Source organism: Carassius carassius, chromosome 7, assembly GCF_963082965.1.
Source record: "Carassius carassius chromosome 7, fCarCar2.1, whole genome shotgun sequence".
In the NCBI taxonomy this organism is placed as follows: domain Eukaryota; kingdom Metazoa; phylum Chordata; class Actinopteri; order Cypriniformes; family Cyprinidae; genus Carassius; species Carassius carassius.
This window is the reverse complement of record NC_081761.1, coordinates 11,380,149-11,396,457: the sequence shown is the minus strand read 5'-3', so window position 1 is coordinate 11,396,457 and position 16,309 is coordinate 11,380,149. Positions and strand designations below refer to the sequence as shown.

At 46.6% G+C, this 16,309-nt stretch overlaps 1 protein-coding gene across 1 annotated transcript in view; it reads left to right on the top strand.

The window, feature by feature from the left end:
- The first annotated feature begins 201 nt into the window (after positions 1-201).
- Positions 202-16,309, top strand: part of LOC132143530 (sorbin and SH3 domain-containing protein 2-like) — a 104,936-nt gene continuing 88,828 nt past the window's right edge. Inside the window, exon 1 of the mRNA XM_059553819.1 lies at positions 202-507. The gene's annotated coding sequence lies outside the window, so the exon portion shown is untranslated. The remainder of the gene's footprint in view (positions 508-16,309) is intronic.

Genomic DNA, 16,309 nt, shown 5'->3' with positions numbered 1-16,309 from the left:
ATATAGGGAATCTATATATATATATTGTTAAATGTAAAAACATTGCAGATGAAAAATATTACTAGGGAGAGAGGAAGAAAGAGAGGTTTCAAGAAAACTGACGGACAATTAAGTAAGAGAGAAAAACAACTGAGAGAGAGCGAGAGCAAACCTTGCAGAAATTAGCTGTGCACTGGAGTCAGCAATGGAGAGGAAGACAGAGAGAGCTGTTGTGGGAGAACATCACTATTACATTCACAAGCCAGAATCTACTTCTGAAGAAACACATACTTGGATACAGTAGGACATTTCTTTACTTCCACGTGTCAAAGTCCACTCATGTAGATGGAATAACATCAAACGGCTACAGAGAAGTATGTTTCAGAAAGACAAATAATGAGAGCTAATGAATGCCTAACAGTGGTTTTGAAGTAATCCCTCAATCTGAGCATCACATACATACAATATACAAGCTCTCTGGATTTGGATTGTACTGCAATTGTATTGGATTGTACTGCTTTAGACAGGGTAAGAGATCTATCTATCTATCTATCTATCTATCTATCTATCTATCTATCTATCTATCTATCTATCTATCTATCTATCTATCTAAAGTGTGTTTACACTTTTCCTAGAGTATTACATTATTGCAAGCCTGCATTCTCATTTGCTGACAAATGGTGTTTAGAGGTCATATTACTCTATTGAATGTGTTTGTGGGTGTGCAGAGTGTTGATGTTGTGCTGAAAAAAGGAATTGCTGTGGGTTAATAGCGGTGGCCAGTTTCATTCCTACTGGTTAAGTAATGGTGATGAAATAGATACAGGACATGTAGACAAGGCAGATCTACTGTGGATATCTAATAACTGAACATGTCTTAGCAGAGCATCAATCTTTTCTTATTTGTAATGTCTTTTCAGTGAAAGGTCAGGAAGATGTTACAGTATATGGGTCATAAACCCTCATTGCTTTATACTGTATGTGGATAATGGGTAGAGTCAGTGTGTGTGTGTGAGAGAGAGAGAGAGAGAGAGAGAGAGAGAGAGAGTGTGAAAACAACTAAGCTTTTTTCACATCAGGAGCTGCAGTGTAAGCCAATCGCTGACTCAGCCACACAAACACACACATCTCACACACACATAATGTGCCCCCTGGGGCAGCAGGGCATCAATACTACACCCAGACCAGCAGCATTAACTCAGCACAGAACAGGGGCCTGTACCATGAAGCTAGATTAGCTGTCTAGCCAGGTAAGTTTCAGGTTAGTTAGCAACAATCCTGGGCTTTAGGTACCATGTAAAAGTGGCTTGGCTTTTAGCAGCATTCATTGCCATAGTAACTTACACTCCAGGGCTAACCTGCTCCGGGGTAGGTTATGTTCTGGGTTAGAGATCTCAAACTGAAGTTGGACCAATCAGATGTGAGAAAAGTGACACATGTCTGACACAAAGTCACTCCAGTTTATCTTGCTCCAAAGTAAAGGTCACTTATGCTATATATATATATATATATATATATATAAAAAAAAAAACAATAGAAGAAGTCTGGCTTTAATGATAATTACTGAGTCATTTTATGATTTATATAATAATTGTGATTCATATTATTATTATTTATCTTTTACACACAAGCAATTATAGTTTAACAGTTATTATAAATTGTTTATTTTAAATAAATATTAATGTATACAGGCCATGTAATATAAATAAGCTGTAGTATCAATAGATTGTACTATTAAAAAAAAAAAATATATATATATATATATATATATATATGACCTTACATGTTCGAGTCTCTATCACTATATATTTTTAAATGTATAAACTAAGTTAACAAGTTTCACTTGCCACTGAACTGATAGAGCAAGATTATTTATTTTATTTGTCCTCCTTCATTTTTCATATGACGTTTAAATTTGTCATTCTTCAATCTCTTAACCTTTAGCAAAACCTTTAACCTTTAGTTTTGAATCTCGCTGGGTCTCTCGCGAGAAGTAAATCAAACCTGCTTTGTGTTGCAAGGCTCGTGATTGGCTGTTCGCCAGTGATGTCATACATTCATGTGCACACGCTCCACAAACTCAGGATCAAAGCCTGAGTTGACAAAGAAAGTTGACGATCAGCATTATGGTACCAACAAAACCGGATTGGAGAGGTTTAGTTTTGTCTACTCAAAATGTATCCTGTAACTCTGAATTTGTTCAGCTACCATCATGGCACAGGCCCCTGAGGAGAGAAGAAACACATCCTCTAATTCAATACAAAACAGCAAGAGTAACATTAAATTGTATAGGAAACACCAGTCAGATTTCATTGAAGGCTTTGCTTGAAATCGTCTGACTGAAATTTTTCTGTTAATTAATGTGTGGGTAAAATATTATTAATAATTTTAAAATGAACCAATACTACTACTACTACTAACAAAAATAATAATGATAAAGAACATTATTATTATAATTTTTGTTGTTGTTATTATTAGTATTATTAATGTTGCTGTAGTAATAATAATAATAATAATTATTATATATTTTTAAACATTACAGTTTTATCAGTTTTCATATATTACCATTGTTATTACTGTTTTTGTTGTTGCTGTTTTAATAACTATATAATTATAATTCATATTTTAATGTTAATATTAAAATGGGTGCATTTTGTTTAATCAGTTCTCATAAAAAAACATTTGACATGAAGTCAAATAAAATAAAATAATATTACTGTATTTAATCATCAATTAATATATTATAATAGAGCATAACAAGTTCATATTATTATAAAATTATAGTAAAGTAAATTTTTTATTGTTGTTGTTGAATTTAATAATTATAAATTAATGGTATTTATTATTCAATAGATTCTATTATTAAAACAATCAATTGTTCAAAAAAAAATCAAGAATTATGGAAAATCTTTATCTTTTGAGCCAATGTGTCAAATTAAGGAATGTTTTTTTTTTGAGCTATCAGGTATCATATAAATAAAATATGAAGGTTAACATCATACAGTTAGTCTAATTTACAAGCACAGAGAATAAGAAGTTCATCAGGCTGTTGTATTGTATTGTATTTAACCTTTTCTTTTAAGTATTATTTCTTGATTTCTAATTTTGGGAAGGTCAGATGTAACATATGCTCAACAAACATGCTCTTTTTCTCTGATTAATTAAAGGAAGTTGCACAGTAGTTGACCCTCCCAGGAAATTCCACTTTGTTTGCTGTGGAATGTGTGGGAATGCATTTTTGATCCATTCATTGCATTTTTGTCATGCCAGACTTCTACATCAGTGAAAAACATATCCGTCCTCAATCCCTTTTTGGCTATGGTGGCGATAATGTGAGTATGATAGGATAATGCTTTTAGACATGTGACAGAAGATACATAAAGCTGCTACCAAAGAAGGGAAAGAAAAGACATTTTTTTCCATTCAGTACAGCTGCTTAGAAGCCTCCTAATCATGTTCATCAGTCTGAAGAAGAAAAAAAAAACTTTTATAATGCCAAACAAAGATTTAGATGGAGAATGAGAAATTGTATATTTAGATTTTTTTTCAATGGATAATAAATCCCATATTGTGATGTCTCTTTTATGGGTTGCTAGAATTGATTGAGCCATTAACTAATTACCTACCAGTGGAAAAGTCATCCCACTTGACCTTGTACTGTATCTCCCTCTTGGTGACCATGCATTTGTCATGTAGGACACCATAGTCTGTTCTTCTGTAGTGTATATATATATATTTTTTTTTGATAATTATATATTTGGTATATATGTCACACTAAAATGTGAAGTTCTTAGTTTATACCAGCGTTTAGTTTCTCCACTGATAGGAAAAGGACAACAACCACTTCTTGAATTTATACAGTTTATTTATATAACAATTTACTCACAATAATAAAATAGGCAATAGAAAAAAAAGGTAAAAAAACAACTCACTGGTCAGTTAATGCTGCAACACAATTCACCACAATTCATCAGCTTAAATCTATACTCCAAATTCCATCCTACATCAATATATAAAATCAAAGCATAAAAATGAAATGAATAAAAAAAGAGTTCGTCAGTCTGTAGTCAAATCCCAAACCACATTCAAGGTCTATGGGCCTTATATGGAAATCCGCCAGATGAGCGGACCACGGAAGAGAGTGCTGATTCAGATGAGGTACCGTAGTCTAAATAGTCTGTCCCTGTACGCAGCTCCGTGATTCCAATGCAAACGGCGGCAGCCCTGAGGAGGAATAAACGTAGCCCTTAGTCTCACGCAAATTTATAGTACAGCTCTCGCACACACACATAAGTTGATAGGCAGGACAACTTTCCTTTACTTAGCTCAGATCAGGCGTTGAATCCACCGCATGAACCTCTGCGTCCCTCTTCTGATCCGCTTTCACTTATCTCCAGTATGCGTTGTACTCAGATCCGTGCCCACTGTTCGTCTGGCTGTGACTTCCTGAAATCAATCGCAGCGATCTGTGTTCCTTTCCCGTACGTTCAGCTCGCGGTATGTGTGCGTTCCTCCGTACCCCTTCACTCTGCCCCCCGTTCCCTTGTTTCTCGCTTGCCTTCTCTTATACCAACTGCCGCACCTGTCCTTAATTACTCCATTAGTCCGGGCAGGCTGTCAAATGCCACCAATGTCACAGCAAGAGGGTTGGGTCTGTCAATCATAACTGTTCGGAAGTATTTAGACCCACACATAAACAACCCGTGACACAGCATTAAATAATCAAAATACACACACAAACCAAATCAATTACATGGGTGAAATAAACAACACACAAAAGGGTTCAATACTATAGACAGACAGATGTTCCACATTTGACATTTCCCCCCCTCTTTAATAGAGGTCGTCCCGACCCCTTACTTACTGCGATAGCGGGCTGGGGGCATTCCCAAATTGAGGCGCTCGGAGCGACGTACAGTAGGCAAGCTAGCCTCATCATGCTGTCCTATGGAATCTGCTGGAGGGTCAGGTGGGGCCAAAGCTAGATCTCGCTCTTCAATAGGTGGCTGATGATTATACGTCACCACTAGGCCAGGAAGCCACCAGGTTGGAGGGGGCATTGATTCTATCGGGCGGCATGCTGGAGGTTGTGATTCCTCTGGTTCCTGACTAGGCTGCAACATATCCAAGGGGCATGGTTGGAGGTTATTCCTATGTACTGTGCGGGTGGGTGCTTCCTTACCCTCTGGTCGAAGTACATAGACTGGGTGGTTTTCCCGGAGCTGCTTGACCACCACATACGGTTCTGGTGCCCACCTCAGGTTCAACTTTCCTTTGGCCCTCCTGCGGAAGTTGCGGACAAGCACTCGTTCCCCTGGGAGCAGGGATGCCAGCTTGACTCTTCTGTTGTATCTGGCCTGGTCTCGGTCCTGTCGTTGTTGAGTATGCCTGGTTACTGTCTGATAGGCATGGTTCAAAGCTTCCTGGTGCCTCTTTACCCACCCCGACAGGGTATGGGACTCGGTTTCAGGTTTCAGGCCAGTTACCCAGTCGACAGGCAATCTGGCATGCCTCCCAAACACAACGTAGTGAGGGGTCATTCCGGTGGTGCTGTGAATGGTGTTGTTATATGCCTGGACAAGAGCGGGAAGCCGGTTTGGCCACTGGGCTTGGCTGGTTTCATCCAGGGAGTTTAACAGCCCCAACAGGGTCTGATTGAACCTTTCACAAGCTCCATTCCCTTGGGGGTGATAGGCTGTGGTGCGGCTCTTCTGGCAACCGTAAAGTTGGCAAAGTTCCTTCATCAGTGATGACTCGAATGATGCCCCCCGGTCTGTCAGGATCCGTTCAGGACAGCCAAAGGTCTGGATTAGGTTGTTGTATAAGGCTTGAGCTGTTGTGTTGGCAGACTGGTCTCTCGTGGGCACTGCAAGGGCATACTTGGAGAACAGGTCAGTTACAACTAGGATGTAAGGGTACCTGTCCTCAGGCCGCCCCAGGGACAGATAGTCTACCCCAACCACCTCAAATGGGTAACTAGTTAGAATGGATACAAGAGGAACCCTCACCTCTGGCCCAGCCTTGGCACAGACACATTGAGGGCAGGTAGTCGTCCACTGCTTTACATCCTCAGTCATCCTTGGCCAATAGCAGCGCTGCCGCAGGATAGTAAGGGTCCTTTCACTACTTGGGTGTCCCATCTCCCCATGGTAAGTCTCCCAGACCTTCCTAGCTTCTTGCTTGGGGACTACCGCCTGGAAGATCTCTTCTCCAGACCCTGCTTGCTGGTACAGTCGTCCCAAAATGCCGTCTCGCAGCACAATCCGATCCCATTCTCGTCGTAGTTGTTTTGCATGCGAGGACAAAGGGCTACTAACCTCCCGGGGTGGAAGTCCCTGTTCCTTCCTCTGCCGTATCTGCACTAGCTCTGGGTCCTTGGCCTGCAGGTCCGCCCAAGATGGTTCTCCTACTATCACCCTCCTGGAAAGAGATGGCCTTGGATCTTGCGGTTCTGGTAAACTGGAGAGAGCATCTGCATTTTTATTTTGGGTACCTGGCCTGTACTTGACGACGTACTTGAAGTTTGCCAGCTGGGCCACCCACCGCTGTTCCACAGCACCAAGACGGGCAGTGTTAAGATGAACCAATGGGTTATTATCTGTGAACACAGTAAATTCAGCTCCATACAGATAATCTTTGAATTTCTCGGTTACAGCCCATTTCAGGGCTAACAATTCTAACTTAAAAGAACTATAGTTCTGATCATTTCTTTCCGTTGGCTGGAGACTACGGCTAGCATAAGCAATCACTCTCTCTTTTCCCTCTTGTACTTGAGCCAATACTGCCCCCAGACCCTCTAAGCTGGCATCAGTATATAGCCTAAATGGTTGGGAAAAGTCTGCATAAGCCAATATGGGTGTGGTAAGTAACGCTTCCTTAAGTAAATCAAAGGCCTGCTGGCATTCAGGTGCCCATGTAATCGTGGCAGTCTTACTCTGTGCCGCCGTGCCACGTGTCAGTGCATTCAATGGAGTGGCTATTGTGGAGAAGGCAGGTATAAACCGTCGATAATACCCTGCAAATCCAAGGAAGGATTTTACCTGTTTCACGGTCTGGGGAATTGGCCAATCCCTTACCGCAGCGGTCTTTTCTGGATCGGTTGCCACCCCCTGCTCACTGATAACGTGCCCCAGATATGTCACTCTGCGCTGAAACAAGTGGCATTTTGCAGGCTGGAGTTTCAGCCCGTGGTTGTGGAGGCACTGAAAGACCTCTTCGAGGTGTTGCAGGTGACTACTAAAATCTGAGGAAAATACCACTACATCATCCAAATATATCAGTAATGAATCATTGACTAAGTTGCCTAAGCAGCGTTGCATTAGTCTTTGGAATGTAGCAGGAGCATTACATAATCCAAATGGCATCCGATTGAATTCATACAGCCCAAAAGGAGTTGTGAATGCGGTCTTCTCTCTATCTATGGGATGCATTTCCACTTGCCAATATCCACTTGCAAGATCTAATGTAGAATACCACCTGGCAGATTTAAGTCCAGTCAAAGCCTCCTCAATACGGGGCAGCGGATAGGCGTCTTTATGGGTGAGAGCATTAAGTTTTCTGTAGTCCACACAGAATCTCCAATTTCCATCTTTTTTCTTCACAAGCACTATTGGGGCTGCCCAAGGGCTTGCGCTCTCTCTTACCACGCCACTTGTCAGCATATTCTGTAACAAAGATCTCAGTTCGGTATACAAACTTGGGGGAATGGGACGGTACCGCTCGCGACTGGGGGGTGCTGAGCCCGTGGGTATTTGTTGTTTCACCACTCCAGTACAGCCAAAGTCTTCATTATGGTTGGCAAATGCTTTTGACCACTTATGCAACAGGTTTGTCATATCCCTCTGCTGGTCTGGAGTCAGGCCGTCTCCCTGTAGAGCCAGTGCTGGATGTGGTTCAGTTGCGTCCGTACCCCCCACCGTCCCAATGTGTCTCACCTCTACCTCCACCACATCCGCTGCCACGCTGTTGAGGACAAGCTCTTGTTCCCCTTGGATATCAGTCATAGCCACTTCAGTCACTTGAGCCAATGGCTGTCGCTGGGGGACCTCCACAGGGTATGGGTTAGGGTTGCACAGCCGCAATGGAACTCTCCCACCATGTAGCACTGCCAGTGTGCGGCCCACACACCACTCTGAGTCACTATCAGGGAGGGGTTCTATGATTACATTACATGCCTGTTTGGGGGCACCTTCAGATACCTGTGTCCACACAAGCATCTCTGTCTGGGGTGGAATGACCACTGGTTGCTGGCGTAGTAATTTGGCCATGCCTTGGTAAGGGGGGAGTGACCCTCTAGTGGAAATGCAATGGCACTCTGTAAACGCTCGAACCCAAGCCTGGCCTTGGACCAGCGGTATGGTCGTCTTAAAAGCAGCCAACCCTGGGTGGTTCCCTTGAGTGAGAGCAGACCAGACAGAATTAATAATATTCATACCAAGTATGCCCTTATCTGGCCCCAAGCATTCATCGTTCACAATTATTACCCCCTTTGCAGGCACATAGATACTTCCTACTCTGCAATCGACCAGAGCATAGCCAATATATGGAATCTTCAAACCATTGGCTGCACGTAGGGTCAACCAGGGAGTCTCCTCAATATTGGTCAAACAGGTACTTCCCAAGTATTTGTTAAACAAACTTTGGCTCAAAAGGGTAACCTGTGACCCCGTATCCAGCACAAATGGCACCGACATTTCATTCATCTTTATAACAACATCAAGACACTCACCGATCAAAGCGGATTTCTTTTGCGACATGGGCCCCTCATCCTGGCCAACAGCCCCCACTACTTGGCCCTCAGCTGTAGGGGAAATTAAAAATCCCGCCGCCTGGACGGTCTATGCGGGCACCAGCGTTGCACATGTCCAGCTTCGCCACAGCCTAAGCAAATGGGCCGGCCCTCTGCGTCCCACTGGTAAGCCGACATGGGCGTTTGTCGTTGCCTCACCTGGGGCACCTTTGTTGGGGCCGCAGAACTGCTCGTGGGTCGAGTGCTGGGGGCTGGCGGTGCTTCTCTCGTTGCTAGTTGCACCCTGACCTCTTCCATTAAACTGGCCGAAAGGGCCATCATCTGCTCTCGCATCTCCCCTATTAGGTCCTGCTGCAGTTCTTCTCTTAACTGACTTTTCAGTTGTTCTAGGTGGGATCTGTCGTTTCTTGGTGGTGGGGCTGTGACCCTCTGGGAGATGGCAACCTCCTCCCCCTCCTGTAACTCCTGTTCCAGAGCCCGCGCTTCTTTGCAAGCTGTACTGAAAGTCAGGCGTTCATCTCGCCGGAGCTGGCGGCTTAACTCCTGTTTAATGGGCCCTGCGCCTAGGCCCACCATCAGTTGGTCCAACAGTAGGTCCTCTCCATCCTCAGTACCACCTGCATCTCGCTCCTGCCATCTGGAAAAGAATTCTCTCAGCCTTAGTATATAAGCACTCACAGTTTCTTCTGCACGCTGTCTACAATTAAAAAAACTTGCTCTCAACTGCGCCTTAGTGGTTGGTTTAGCATACAGTGTCTGTAACTGTTGCAATACTTTTGCTCCTGTGTTCTTACTTGAAGGTTGCACAAGATGCAGCTCACGCTTGGCATCGCCTTCCAGAGCCCCCAGCAAAAAGTCTGCTTGCTGTTGTTCACTCAATCCTTGGGCCCTCAACATGGCCTCCACCTGAACCCTCCATTCTCCAAATTTAGCTCTATTGCCATCAAATTTCGGAATCCATGCAGCCCCCATAAACCATGGCATAACAAACTGAGCCATAATGGCTGGATTATTGCTACCACCTACTGACAAGTTACCGCTATTACCTGGAGTCGAGTCCATTACCTATCAGTGGAGCTGGTATCCTGCCGACTACGCCAAATAATGTCACACTAAAATGTGAAGTTCTTAGTTTATACCAGCGTTTAGTTTCTCCACTGATAGGAAAAGGACAACAACCACTTCTTGAATTTATACAGTTTATTTATATAACAATTTACTCACAATAATAAAATAGGCAATAGAAAAAAAAGGTAAAAAAACAACTCACTGGTCAGTTAATGCTGCAACACAATTCACCACAATTCATCAGCTTAAATCTATACTCCAAATTCCATCCTACATCAATATATAAAATCAAAGCATAAAAATGAAATGAATAAAAAAAGAGTTCGTCAGTCTGTAGTCAAATCCCAAACCACATTCAAGGTCTATGGGCCTTATATGGAAATCCGCCAGATGAGCGGACCACGGAAGAGAGTGCTGATTCAGATGAGGTACCGTAGTCTAAATAGTCTGTCCCTGTACGCAGCTCCGTGATTCCAATGCAAACGGCGGCAGCCCTGAGGAGGAATAAACGTAGCCCTTAGTCTCACGCAAATTTATAGTACAGCTCTCGCACACACACATAAGTTGATAGGCAGGACAACTTTCCTTTACTTAGCTCAGATCAGGCGTTGAATCCACCGCATGAACCTCTGCGTCCCTCTTCTGATCCGCTTTCACTTATCTCCAGTATGCGTTGTACTCAGATCCGTGCCCACTGTTCGTCTGGCTGTGACTTCCTGAAATCAATCGCAGCGATCTGTGTTCCTTTCCCGTACGTTCAGCTCGCGGTATGCGTGCGTTCCTCCGTACCCCTTCACTCTGCCCCCCGTTCCCTTGTTTCTCGCTTGCCTTCTCTTATACCAACTGCCGCACCTGTCCTTAATTACTCCATTAGTCCGGGCAGGCTGTCAAATGCCACCAATGTCACAGCAAGAGGGTTGGGTCTGTCAATCATAACTGTTCGGAAGTATTTAGACCCACACATAAACAACCCGTGACACAGCATTAAATAATCAAAATACACACACAAACCAAATCAATTACATGGGTGAAATAAACAACATACAAAAGGGTTCAATACTATAGACAGACAGATGTTCCACATTTGACATATATATATATATATATATATATATATATATATATATATTCCATCCTTCCTTTCATCCTTAAAATACTTGTTGTGCTTTTTAAAGGCAATTGTTTCCAGGCAGACTAATAATAATAATAAAAAAAAAACCTTGTTCTAACCTGAATATAAAAACTTTCTAACTGGAATATTATTGTTGTTGTTGATGTTGATGTGGGAACACATCTTATTTGGCAAAATCACAGTAAGCATTTAATCTCCATCTGTGTTTTAAGAGAGATCAGATGTTATAACAGTCATGCAAATCAAGCAGACACTCACACAATGCTCTACTGAAACAGACGTAATGTTGTGTTTTCTGTTTTGTGTGCTTGTGCAAATGCGTGGGTGTATTTACATCCATATTGTGACAGAGCAATCCAATTGTTAGCTTCATCTCCTTATGCCAGTGTGCCAAAGCGCCGATCCCCTGCATCTGCTAATGAGAGAGCGGTAGAGAGCAGGAGAAAAGCTTCTTTTTTTCAGTAAATGAATCTAAGTACAGTTCTTTGTAAATGACCTGCAGCTCTAAACAGTGTATGCCCAGAGTGTGTGTGTGCGTGTCTCTCGCTGTTTGAGTGTGTAGGTGCTAGCCAGCTTAAGTGTGGGAGAGTTGCTGATTGCTAAGTGCTGCTGAGAGCCGGCCCTATTATTATGCGCTATTATTCTGCAGAGGTGGCTTTGATGCCTTATGAGTGAAGTATGCTAAGAGTGAGTGTGTGTACCACACCCTGGCATGGCAGACCATTTATTCCAGCCATTTATTTTTACATTCATCACAAACACAGGATGTGTGTGCACATACTTTGAATTACCAAAAAATGGTCAAACCAAAAGGTGTGGGAATGTATTTGTGATATATCAGGACACAACTCCATATAATGACATGGGTATGACACAGGTATTACAAGGCTTCGCGCCCTTCTTGCCACTTCCCGCCGAAACGGGTGTGGCCCAACCTATAAAAGGAGCTCGAAAAGGCTGACTCACCTGATTTTTCATCTCTTCAGCGAAGCTCACGCATCGCTGTATCACGGAGGAAGCAAGCGCCGTCTGAGAAAGCATATCAGCGGGACGAGCCATTCTGAAGCTGCTGGCATCGCCGCCTTCCACTGCCGTTCCTGCTGCGCTGTCCGGCGCCTATATCCTTTCAATTCTGTTATATCCAACTGTTCTTTATGTGTGTGTGTGTTCGCCCTGCGCCCTGCGTAAAAGAGCTTGCATCTTTTTTAAGATGCCTTCCTGCGGCTCGTCAGAGCCCCACTCAGCGAGGGAGACCGGTACGTCATCTGTGTCTCCTGCCTGGGTGAAGATCATGCAGCGCTCGCGCTCGCTGACGGCGGATGCCCTCACTGCGAGCTGTTGCCATGGTGACTCTGAGGACTCGCCTGACCTTTTTCTCTGAGCCTGCATTCTCCGCTGCGCTGAGGCGCCGTAAAAGCGTCGCTTCCAGCGGATTCCGGAACAGTCTTCAGCTCAACCGAGCTCGCCGGTTCGCCCTGCTTCACCGGCCCCCCCCTGCATCGCTTCCCGGTGGGCAGCGCCCGCTGTTTGCCGGCGCGTCGTCCGAGGAAGTCGATCTTAGGGCCGCGTCGGGGGAAGAGGACACGCGCTCTCTGCTAGCTTTGGGCAGTGAGGGCTGGGCGAGCTCCGAGGATCTCGCGCCTTCTGCTCAGAAGCCCAGCAGACAAGCTGACATCGAGAGGGAGCAGGGGCGAATGCTCGCGTTGGCCGCGACGAGTCTCGGCCGCGAGTGGTCTGCACCAGCGCCCCCCCTCTCGTTCCCAGCTGGATGGTATTTTCCTTTCGGATGAGCGTACTTCTCAAAGCCCGCCTCATTTCTTCCTGAGCTTCACGAAGAGGTGGCGAAGGCTTGGAACGCTCCATATTCAGCGCGAACTTGTTCGTCTGTCTCACTAGCATTCTCCACACTGATGATGCTAAAAACAGGTACTACCAGTCACTTCCACCGGTGGAACAGGCGATAGCGACGCACCTTTGTCCGCCCTCTGCAGGACGGCGGCAAAAGCGGTGTTGCAATTGTGACTGTCTCAGCGTTTTCTGCAACGCGCAAGCCTGCACAGTTGCCCGCTTGCCTGCACACAAAAGCCGTTATCACAACAGCTTCAGCAACGCAGCTCGAGACCCCCGTTCTCGCTCTACCGGCCGTCGCCCCGCACCGCGGGAACCGCGGCAGAGGATTACGGTGAGGCCAGGAGCCCCGAAGCCATCCTAGGAAAGCCATCTATGCATGCTGCATGACGCTGCGTCTGCACTACACACGATGGCTGCTTCATCGAAGCGCCGGTGTACGAGTTCCGCTGTGGCCGGGCTCTCACCTAAGCGCACCGCTATTTCAGTTCCAAAAGGTGTAATTTCTGGTGTCCCGGCCACGGCCGATGGTGCTATAAATGTAGTGACGATGCCCACTGCTTAGTGCCCATCTCCACATATAAGCACAGCCCTTCACACAGGGCTCACGCCCATAAAAGCGACTCAAGTCGATCACGCGCACTACATAGTAGACGTGCCCACTCCTCAGTGCCCACAATCACTATGTCACACGCGTCATGTGGTTTCTGTAAAAATGAAACCCGTGTACGTTCGTCCGGCCACGGCCGATGGTGCTATAAATGTAGTGACGATGCCCACTGCTTAGTGCCCATCTCCACATGTAAGCACAGCCCTGCACACAGGGCCTGCGCCCATAAAAGCGACTCAAGTCGATCGCGCACACTGCATAGTAAGCGTGCCCACCCCTCAGTGCCCACAATTACTGTCACACGCGTCATGGGGTTTCTGTAAAAACAAAACCCGTGCACGCTCGTCCGGCCCACTCCTCAGTGCCCATCTCCACATGTAAGCACAGCCCTGCACACAGGGCTCGCGCACATAAGATCGACACAGATCGGTTGAGCGCGCCGCATAGTAAACGTGCCCACTCCCTAGTGCCCACATACACTATGTCACATACGGCGCGTGGCTTCTGTAAAAACGAGGCCCGTGCACGTACGCTCTGCACAGGCAGACAGCGAGTTGAAAGTGGTAAATGTGCACATATGCAGCCCACAGTTACTCGCAGACATATCGAGTCCCACGGGACCTGCTCAGCCTTCCCCCAGTCGGTTACGGGGTCGAGGAGGAGCGATCTGCCCGCTGTGATCAGCGCGCTCCCCGCCTCAAATGCGCAGCACACCCGAGCGCCGCCGTTGCCCAGTCAACAGAGCGTGCTTCGCATCCAGCCCTTAGCCATTCATGCAGATGCATGGTCAGCGCTTCCAGGGGTTTCGGATTGGGTGCTAGGCATTATAAAGAGAGGCTACTCACTACAGTTTTTTTCGACGCCCTCCGCGCTTTTCAGCGCGTGTCGAAACTACTGTCAAAACAGAAGTAGCACACATACTTCGGGCCGAAATATTAAAACTGTTGAGCAAAGGGGCTGTAGAGCCTGTGTCTCAAGCTCAAAGCGAGGGGGGGCTGTACAGCAGATACTTTCTGGTGCCCAAGAGAGACGGGGGTCTCAGGCCCATACTGGATCTAAGACAGCTGAACAAGGCATTGATGAAACGCAGTTTCAAAATGCTTACGACCAGGAAACTCCTCGCGCAGATTCGCAGAGGGGACTGGTTCATGTCAATAGATCTGAAGGACGCGTATTTTCAAATACAGATAGCGTCAAACCACAGGCGATATTTGAGATTCGCCTTCGAGCGCCAGGCATACCAGTTTACAGTCCTGCCGTTCGGCTTGTCCGTGGCTCCTCGTACGTTTACGAGGTGCATGGATGCAGCGCTCGCTCCTCTCAGACTCAGAGGCATGCGAGTGCTGAATTATTTGGATGACTGGCTGGTTCTGGCCCGATCACGAGCGGAGCTCGTGGACCACAGGGCCGTTTTACTCGATCACCTCGAGAAGCTCGGCCTCAGTGTCAATTGGGCGAAGAGTTCGCTGAACCCCAGGCAGACGATTCTGTTTCTGGGTATAGTTCTGAACTCGTGTTCCATGACGGCGCGGCTGTCACCACAGCGCATGATGGGCATTCAGCGCGCAGCGAGTTCTTTCCGCTGCGGCGCGACCGTGTCGCTCAAACACTGTCAGAAGATGCTGGGCCTCATGGCCTCAGCATCTCCGGCTCTGCAGCTGGGCCTGCTCCGCATGCGCCCCCTGCAGTTCTGGCTGAAGACGTGGGTGCCGCGCAGAGCGTGGGCGTCTGGCCGGCTGCATCTCAAGGTCAATCAGAGCTGTGTCACAGCTCTGGCACCTTGGACAGCGAACGGCTGGTATCGATCAGGTGTAAGCCTGGGGACTTCCCCGAATGTGAAGAGGGTGTCAACGGACGCCTCCACTTCGGGATGGGGAGCGCTGCTCAAGGGCAGACCGTCCTTTGGCCTATGGTCAGAACGGGAAAAGCTCCATCATGTCAACTGTCTGGAAATGCTGGCAGTGGAGAACGCGCTGATGCGCTTTTGTCCCCAAATCAAGGATCACCACGTCTTAGTCCGTTCGGACAACATGTCTGTGGTGTCCTTCATAAATCGCCAGGGTGGTCTCGGGTCCTGAAACCTGTACAGGCTAGCGGAACGCCTCCTGGTTTGGGCTCAGCGCAACGTGCGTTCGCTGAGGGCAGTGCATGTGCCTGGGCTACAGAATCTGGGTCCAGACAGGCTGTCCAGAGGCAATGTTCCTACGGGCGAATGGTCTCTACACCCGCAAACAGTCCGGCTGTTGTGGGAGAGATTTGGCAGGGCGGAGGTGGACCTCTTCGCGTCCCACGAAAACGCTCACTGCCCTGCGTTCTTTTCCAAGAACGAAAGCGCGCTGTCATGGGAATGGCCGTGCTGCCCGCTTTATGCTTTCCCTCCCGTCTCCCTCCTTCCGCAGGTGATAGAACGGGTGAGAGAAACAAGATGTTCAATACTGCTTGTAGCACCTCTTTGGAAGAACCAACCATGGTTCCCAGATTTGATGCAGTTAGCAGATGTCGCCCCGTGGCCAGTACCGTTGAGGAGGGACCTCCTCTCGCAGGCCAGGGGCTCGATTTGGCACCCTCAACCAGAGTTGTGGTCCCTCCATGTGTGGGCGCTCAACGGTTACCCGCTGATCTCGCAGTGGGAGTGCTGAATACCATCACTCAGGCTAGAGCTCCGTCGACATGACGTCTGTATGCCTCAAAGTGGTCGGTGTTCTCCAGCTGGTGCACAGCTCGAGGATATTCACCCCTTAGTTGTGAGGTGACGGAGGTTCTCTCCTTCCTACAGGAGCTGTTGGATAAGGGCAGAGCCCCATCCACGCTCAAAGTTTATGTGGCGGCCATCGCAGCATTTTCTGAAACAGCTCTCGGTCAGTTAATAGGAAGGAATGATTTGGTCATCCGGTTCCTCAGAGGAGCTAGGAGGCTGAATCTT